The sequence below is a fragment of the Syngnathoides biaculeatus genome, chromosome 4 (assembly GCF_019802595.1).
Source record: "Syngnathoides biaculeatus isolate LvHL_M chromosome 4, ASM1980259v1, whole genome shotgun sequence".
NCBI classification, from domain to species: Eukaryota; Metazoa; Chordata; class Actinopteri; order Syngnathiformes; family Syngnathidae; genus Syngnathoides; species Syngnathoides biaculeatus.
The window spans coordinates 26368583-26377762 of record NC_084643.1 but is presented as its reverse complement, the minus strand read 5'-3'; the positions used below and the strand labels follow the sequence as shown (position 1 = coordinate 26377762).

Sequence of the window (9180 nt, the reverse complement as noted above, 5' to 3'; positions counted from 1 at the left end):
CAGTAAACCCTCGCATAGTCGTGGATCTGCATTTGTACATTTGCACATTCACTTATTTTTAGGGGAACCTGTCCTCCTGTTCACTGAAATTTGTTGGTTTTATGCCCAGGCTAAGGCAACTGAAGTATTCCTTTTGCACCATCTGGTGGAGTCGTGTGTTGTTGTTAGGTTTAATTATCATATGTGACTGTTTTTTTTTCATCTGCGTTTTGTTATCTTTGAATCCAACTCCCGTGCCGTTGAAAGTGAAAGCATATTTTATGCATTGCTACCGATGATGATACCAATACCTCATTAACTACTTCCCTGTTGCAATTTGCCTGTGTTCATTAACCCGCTGTTAACCAAGCAGGGTTCCACGTTATCTGAAAATGTACAACACTGGTCACTGGTAAACTGGAAAAGGGGCCCTAATGTACCATGTCCAAAAATGCAACATGGGTCAACAGAGGGTTAACATTTTTATTGTGTTCAAATGCTGAAAGGTGAGTCTTAATGACCTTGCCAGTACACGTATTTGTTTGGCTACTTGTGATGTCGCATCACTTTTGGTCCATTAATGGCAATAAAACAGGGATTTAAATTTAAGTTTGACTAATAATAGAGTACTTAAATATATCTTAGAACAATCTTGACTAAGTTTGAGTGATGGGCAAGCTTCGTATACCCTGATGCAAAGTGCAGTGGACAAAAAATGCAGGTGATAATGTACCATCATACTATTGCACGTGGTTAGGGGAGCATTTTTTTTGCCTGGACGTCTGCTTATTATCTTAAAGGGCCGCTTCCATTTAAATCCAAGCTTGTTCGCTATTTTATACATAACATAAGTCACAATGGGTCTGTGATCTGCTTTACGTTTGACATCTACGTGGTTTGTCGACTGAATGCAAAAGAAGACAAACAGCAAAAGGCTTGAAAAACGACAGTGTTATGACATAGAACACTAATTATTCATGTACCTGCCCACTTTGTGGTTGCTCCACACCCACTCATATCAGGAATTATTCCGGAGTGACAACATGGCAGTGTCTCTGCGCAAAGCTTTTGATCACCTATCAGACTCTGATGAATTGTTGCTTCAGTTTATTTTAGAAAAAATTCCAAAGCATTTATAAACCAGAATTGTGCTGTGTTAGGGTCCATTTTGTGAAGGATGGCTTCGTAAACATAAGCTTAACATAAACTCACACACGCTGGAAATGCACTTCCGGGTTTTGAACGTGTGACCAAGCTGCTTTAGAAGTCATTGTTACCAAAATCTACTTCCAGCAAAAAGCGTCTATTATATTTTCCCTCAATTTGCAGTTACTGTAATTTCCATGGGAAGTTTTCATTGTGGAATATTTCCAAGACTCAGAAGCTTAAATTCTGCCAAAACATTTCAGATATTTTCCATTCCTTTGCAAGCAGAAGAAGTAGCAACCTAGCGGAGCATTACGGAGGATCTGTATTCATGTGTGCTGATCCAGACGTGGACATGAGGTCACACACTTCACGGCTCATCTGCTGCTGTTACCTTAGATTTCTTCTTCCTCGACCACCATTTGTTATTCCTCATGAAAGGGAAGCCCTGGCTAGATTTACGGGGCAGGTGCGCCTCGGCACGCCTCCCGTCGGCGAGCATTCCCCCGGGAGCGCTGTCTGGTCGGCGAAGCAACTCTCTCCGACTTCTTTTCCTGAGATCTTTTTCCAAGATGGAGCAGGGGTCAGGCAGGAGGCCGGGGGAAGAGAGGAAGCGCTGTCAAGAGGAAGCCCGCCTTTGTAGTTGCCTGTGCTGCAGGTGTTCTGCCATTCATTGTTAAAGCGTGCTGTTTAATATTACCATCCTGGGCTTCTATGATCCTTCGCCTGAGAGAAATATGGACTGTCAGGAGAACACAAGTGTGCATATGCTGATTTAGAGTAGCATGTGCGTAGCATCCTCCATACTCTTGACAGGAAATCTGCAACAATTTCGATGCTAATCGCCGGCATGTGCGGCAACGCTGATTTGAACTCGCTGCACATGAGACAAAACAGTATAAACATTACTGACATGCTCACTTAAAGCAAAGAAGAGGTTTATCCACTGTAACTGTAATTTATAATTTTAAGGTCTGTCTATTTGTTTTTTTTTTTTGTGGCAACCCTAACCCTTATCCTAAATTCTAAACCTAATCTCTAAACCCAAAACTAAACCTAACCTGGACCATAAACCATACTCAAAACACTCACCCTATATCAGAATTTGGTGACACAAATAGCGCAATATTGCCGTGCAGTTCTTTTTATGTATTGTCGGAGAGGTAAGCACATGCAAATGTATTAATTCAGAATACAAAATGTGTTTTAACAAACCTGATATGAATCCCACTCACTGGCTGACATTCTGACTTTAAATAACGTGTCTGAAAGGCAGGTCCAAACTGGTACACAAAGCCGTGCCAGTGTAGCGCAGACAAAATTAGTTGCGGCGGGACATTTTTTAACTGTGTAAACATTTTGAAATGCCAATAAATTCCAATAAAATCTCATACCATGCTTATTCTGCAGTGCAGATTTTGAGCTTCTGAATGATTCAAGGGTTTAGTGGCGCAACTGGTTAAAGCATTGGCCTCACAGTTCTGAGGACCGGTCCTCCCTGTGTGGGTTTTGCATGTTCTCCCTGTCCCTGTGTGGGTTTTCTCCAGGCAATCTGGTTTCCTTCCACATCCCAAAAACATACAATGTTAATTGGACACACTAAATTGCCCCTCGGTGTGATTGTGAATGTGACTGTTGTCTATCTTCATGTGCCCTGCGATTGGGTGGCAACCAGTTCATGGTGTATCCCGTCTCCTGTGAGGATAAGCGGCCCAGAAAAGGGAGGGATGGATGGATGGATGATTAAAGAGTTTACTTGGAGTAAGTCACATGTCTCACGTCATATCACCTACGATAAAGCTCTTTTCAGCTGTGAATCTTTTTATGCGTCTAGGTCATTTCAGCACATGGTGACCAGTGGTCCTGGACTCAACTGGAGAAGTTTTTGGAGTGTGCTGCCCCACATTTTACTGTAAAAGTTATATATTGTTATACAAGATGAAGACACTTCAATCAACCAAATCATGTTACAGCAAGAAAACACACAATTTAGAGCCCACTTTAATCAGTAAACCAGGCCTTTTATATGTTTACGTGGTGTCTTGTTGTTAGACAGAATTCACAGGGCTCAGTCACAAGTGACCCAATGGGAAAAAATGCCTCGGGGGCCCATGGGCAAGCCATTATATTCCCAAAACCACATGTTATTCAATCACAAGTACCCCATTGCCCAATAGATAGGTTTCCAATTACCGGTAGTGGCACACAAGATGGCGGACAAGGGAATCCTAGGACTGTGGTAACGCGCCGGAATACAGCAAAACAACAAAGGATGAAGATTTCTGATCACCATCTGGTGGATATTTTTGGCCACTGCACCTACTGCCCCTTTTGCACAAACTACTTGTGATGAGTTGTGCCTTGGACCAAACAGAGCAAGACATAAGTGAAGTGCGTTTTTTTTTTTCTTTCTAAACCTGAGTGTGTTTTCACCTCTTTTAACGTGCACGTGTTTCGGGCTTGTCACAGTTGATACCAGCCAGTACACAGACGCATCCAGCATCTGTGAGCCGTTAAGACCGCTTCATCTTCAGCTCCTCCAAACAGCAAGGGCGTAAAAGAAAGGTACAACGGCTCCATCTGCGAGTCATGTGTTCACTCTTAAGCGTGTGCCCAGATAAAAGGAGCTTTTGCCTTCCGTTGCTTGTTGAATTAGTGCAGACATGGTATGCAGTGGTGGGAAGTCAAGTAACAAAGCACATACACCTTCTTAGTTTACTTAAAGTAGGGTTTTCAGGTATCTGTACTTTGCTTGAGTTTTTTTCAGATATTTTACTTTTGCCCCCTATTTTTGAACTCACATCTTTACTATATCCTCCTTATTTTGTAGAAATAGGCTTGTCAGCTTTTTCAACCTAAAAAATACGTAGAGAGAAGTAAAGTCAAATCATAGGTGCCATAAAATGGATAACAAGTAATATAAGGGTCGGCTTGGTGGCGCAGTTGGAAAACGTTGGCCTCACAGTTCTGAAGACCCAATCCCAGCCCTCCCTGTGGGGAGTTGGCATGTTCTTCCCGTGCCTGCGTGGGTTGTCTTCGGGCATTTTGGTTTCCTCCCACGTCCCCAAAACATGCAACATGAATTGGACACTCTAAATTGCCCTTAAGTGGAATTGTGTGTGCACCTGTTGTCTGTCTCCATGTGCCCTGCAATTGGCTGGCAACCAGTTCAGGGTGTACATGCCCTCTTGTCCGTTGACAGCTGAGATAGGCTCCAGCACTCTCTCGACCCATGTGAGGATAAGCAGCTAAGAAAATGGATGGATTGAAGTAATATAGGTATGATACAGGGCATTCACGTTTGTATAAAAGTAGTAAAACAGGTTTTTCGGGAGACGAGAGGATATATTCTCAAAAATAAAGCGGATTGGTGAATCCACAAGTAGTCAGTCAGTCGCGAATATGTAGATGAATGCTGTACAGGTATGTAGTATTTTTTTCCCAGTTGTCATTTGCTAATTCAGCATTTTTTGGGGGGTAGGAGGGTCAGTTTGCAAGATTAGCAAAGCTATGAGAACATAGCATAAAACCCTGAACATATGCAAGCTAGCATTTGGTTTAAATAAATAAATGTTTTGCTTCAATCAAGTAAATTTTAGCCTGTAATTTTTTACTTTACAAATGAATGAGTCAAATCAGTAGATATTTCTTCCACGAGTACTCTATCTGTACTGCTATGTAAGTATAGCGTGTGTGTCCTTTTGCCACCTCTGATGGTATGCAGATGTGCATTTTGACTAATGGATTGTTTCCACTTGCTGCTATAATGTGGTACGCCACACTTTGAATGCCAGTGCTCCGAAATCACCCGAGAAAAGTCACTCATGAAGAATCTGAGCAGATGCTTCCCAGCCAGGCTTGTGTGCATTAAGATAAATGACCAGGTCAAACGGTTTTCCTGTTCTATGATTTGATGGGGAGAAAAAGTAGTGGTGTTGAAGTCGAATGAAGATGTGAAAATGCCCATCCCACCGCGTTCACAAGAAAGAAATCAAATGAGTAAAAAATAATATTTAAAGCTACCGCCTGCAATGAATATTCCCTTGTATAATTTATCGTGGTTAAAGTTTGATGCCATGATCTGCCACAATTTAGCTAAGAAACTCACCATTTAGCGTCATCTAGATAGATGACTTCCACTGTTTATCGAGCCAAGGCACATATTTTACATTAGAATATCACAGAACACCAAAAAAAAAAAAAGAAAGAAAAAGTATCGTCTATACACTGAAAAAATGTGCCTTCATTTATCCACAAAGCTTCTCTAGTGTGAGGTTATCAATTGCAAGCTGTGAAATTTGCCTTCAACCAACACACTGTAAAATTTCGGGCATGGATTTTTTCATGGACCCTGTTACGATCGACATGTCCGCCTAATTTTGTCATACAATGAAGCTAACAATTAACCCCCTGAATAATTAAAATTATTATGATGAATAATCAAACTTCTTTTTCCTGGTGACTGCTTAAAATGAATTTAATAGATTGGGTAGGCAAAAATGTTTGCCGATTTATCTTTGCCTATCTTTGGGCCTGATTTTGGGCAAATTCAGTAGTAGGAGTTTGTTGAAATACAAACCCTTGGTGGAATTTACCCAAAATGGCAGCTTTACATCAGAATGTTCAGTTTCGCCCACGGGCCCTTCAAACTTTTTCATGCAGTCTGGTGTGATTGATATGATTCATGTCAATTTAACGTTAATCAGGGCTAATCCTTCTAACCTTTAAAACACTTATCTTTTACCTGTTCTAAATGAAGAAGATATTACACCTTGCAGGACTCTTACAAGGAATAGTTCCTATGAATAGAAATGTCTTTTGTTCTTTGTACTTCTTATTTTGTTGTTCTTTGTTCTGAATGTCGTACCACGCCGACTGCTGGAGAAAAATTCAATGTGTGTTTTTACACATTTGGCCAATAAAACCGATTCTGATTCTTTCAAGTTGGTCCAACCAAGTGAGTTTTGGGACTCCTATGTTCAAAACCTCTCACCAGCCAACTTCACACAGCCATATATCCACTCATTTTCCAAGCCCCTTATCCTCATAAGGGTTGTGTGAGTACCAAACCTGATCTTAGCTAACTTTGGCCAAAAGGAAGACAACACTGTGAACTGGTTGCCAGTCTGTCACATGGCACATATCCACACCATCACTGAGCAGGAAGTGATCCCACGTTGCCTGCACCAAAGTCAGGTGTGTGACCCACTACACCATCAATGACTACTTCTACTTAAGTATTTATTCACATTTGTGGACACATAAACACTTGACAACTGCGACTCCATCCTCTTGTCAAATCTCTCCTATGTGCAAATATCCACTTGGCCGTTTGCCTCCGGCCATGAAAACAAGTACACCGCAATGTAAGTATTGGGCATTCAAATAACCTCGGCACCAATTGCGGCTCATCTCAAAATAAATGAGGACCACACCCGTGTTTGCACACACCTGTAGACGACTATGCACTGTGTGTGCGTCTGTGTGTGTGTGTGAACGCGTGAGAATATGAATGCCTGACAGTTCTATTCAAATTCCTGCACTTTAAATGCCCTTTTTTGTGGAGGTATAGGGAACACATGCGCCATGTAAGGACTCAGGAGGATTTGATCTGACCATACATGAACAGTAGTTCTAAAAGCAGATAAAACCTTGGGTGTTGTAAGAAGACCCCAAAATATGTAACTCACAATGCTAAAATATTAGATTAAAAAAAACAATTGGAAAAAACAGAAATAGCTAGAAAAAAAACCCTAAAATTCACTCGAAAAATACAGACATATAGGGAAATATACTGTATGTACAGTGGGGATAATAAAGTACTTAGTCTGCCACCAATTACTCAAGTTCTCCCACTTAAAAAGATGAAAGAGGCCTGTAATTTTCATCATAGGTATACCTAACCATTGGGAAACCAAATGAGGAAAAAAATGTGAAAATTACAGTCGGATGTTTAAGGAATTCATGACCAAATCATGGTGGAATCTAAGTACTCAGTCACCTACAAATAAGCAAGATTTCTGTCTTTCACAGATCTGTAGCGGCTCCTCTGTGCTCCACTCCTTACCTGTATGAATGACACCTTTTTGATCTTATACGTAACGCATAGAAGACACCTGTCCACGACTTCAGTCCCACTCCAAACTCCAGTACGGCCAAGACCAAAGAGCTGTCAAAGGACACCAGAGACAAAATTGTAGACCTGCACCAGGCTCAATCAGCAATAGGTCAAAAGTTTGGTGTGACAAAATCAACTGTAGCAGCAATTATTAGAAAATGGAAAATGCACAAGACCACTGATAATCTCCCTTTATCTGTGGCTCCATGTAAGATCTCACCCCAGGGAGTCAAAATGATCACAACAACGGTGAGGAAAAATCCCAGGACCACACACGGGGACCTAGTGAATGACCTGAAGCAAGCTGGGACCAAAGTAGCAAAGGGTAGCATCAGTAACACACTACGCCGGCAGGAACTCAAATTCTGCAGTGCCAAATGTGTCCAGGTGCATATGAGGTTTGCTCAAGAGTATTTCAATGATTAAGAAGAGGATTGGGATAGTCATATGGTCAGATGAAACCAAAGTAGAACTTTCTGGTAACAACTCAGCTTGTCATGTTTTGTGGAGAAAGAATGCTGAGTGGCATCCAAAGAACACCATACCTACTCTGAAGCACGGGGGTGGAAACATCATGCTTTGGGTCTGGTTTTCTGCAAAGGAACCAGGATGACTGATCGGTGTCGAGGAAATAATGAATGGGGCCATGTATTGTGAGATTTTAGAGAGATTTCGTGTTAGATGAAAGGGGGGGGGGGCGCAAAAATATGCTAATTAAAATAGGGAGTACAAATCCCATTAGTCCCAGCATGCACATATCTGAAAACAATGACTCCCAGCCCTAGAACAATGAGTCCCTACAATTTATCAGGGAATACAGATAAATAAAATCCTCTGCTAAATCACGGTTCTTGCTTTCCTTTCCTTCTCTACTGCAAACCTTTATTACAGTTATGACTATTTTTACTGTTTGGACAAAAAAATGTATCCATTGCTCTCTCTCTCTCTCTCTCTCAGTATATGTTATTTTAAAGAATATTTTCCCCAAAACTGTCACTGGAAACGATAGCATCAGTGTTTATGCCACTGATCCAGTGATATTAACAGATAATAATGCAAGTACATTCTTTTTTAAGGAGAATTCAAATTATATAATGAACATTGGCAATGTAATGTAGAGCATTAAATCCAAAATCATAGATAAACACAAAATATGGTAAGGTTCAGTTCACAAAATTTGCACTTGAACAAACAAATAGGCACAGATTAATACTGCCAATCAAATTTCCATTTGGTGAAGAACAAGTGCATGGCAAAATTAACAAAAGCACAAGTAGATCAAACCAACCTTATACAATTCAAGACTTTCTTTAAATACTGCTTTGTCAACATGTTCGATGGTTGCATCACTAACAACAGCGATTAACACTGTTTATAATCACATTTGTATTTGCAATTGTTGAGCAAGGGGTTGCATAATTCCAAACTGACGGGAAATGGAAAATCTCCTACCATGTTTTTCGTTTCCATCTAAAGAAAATGTGTGGGGATTTTGTCACTGAGGTTTTAAATTGTGTTGTCTTTGTTGACTTGATGCAAATTTAATATACCTGCTCGTTGGTGTTAGCAGGATGGCCGCATTCATCTGGATTGAATCCAGAATGGTCTCACATCATCGCAGTGGCATTAAGCCTTGGAACTGATTCCATTTATGCCACTCAACTTTCTCTAACTGTGCAGCTACTGGCTCACCAACAGAAAAACTATTATTGTGTATGCTAGTGGCCACATTTGAAAAGCACACAAACAGGCGTGCATAAACCAATTAAAGGGGAGGTGGGTGGATCCCCCCAACCCTTTGCTATCTTTGATTGGATTAGAAATCTTCAGAGACCAGATGGGTTTCAAGCGTCTGCTATGAAGACCCATTTTCCGACTTCCTCAAATGGCTGGGCGTACAGGTAGATACTCTGCAATACTAATTCATAGCACTAGCT

At 41.0% G+C, this 9180-nt stretch overlaps 1 long non-coding RNA gene across 1 annotated transcript; it reads left to right on the top strand.

Moving 5' to 3' along the window:
• Positions 1 to 2838: 2838 nt before the first annotated feature.
• LOC133499861 (uncharacterized) lies at positions 2839 to 7314 on the top strand. Its single transcript, XR_009794764.1, has 3 exons — positions 2839 to 3516; positions 3595 to 3690; positions 7159 to 7314. It is a non-coding gene; the product is annotated as an uncharacterized LOC133499861 (long non-coding RNA).
• Positions 7315 to 9180: the final 1866 nt, after the last annotated feature.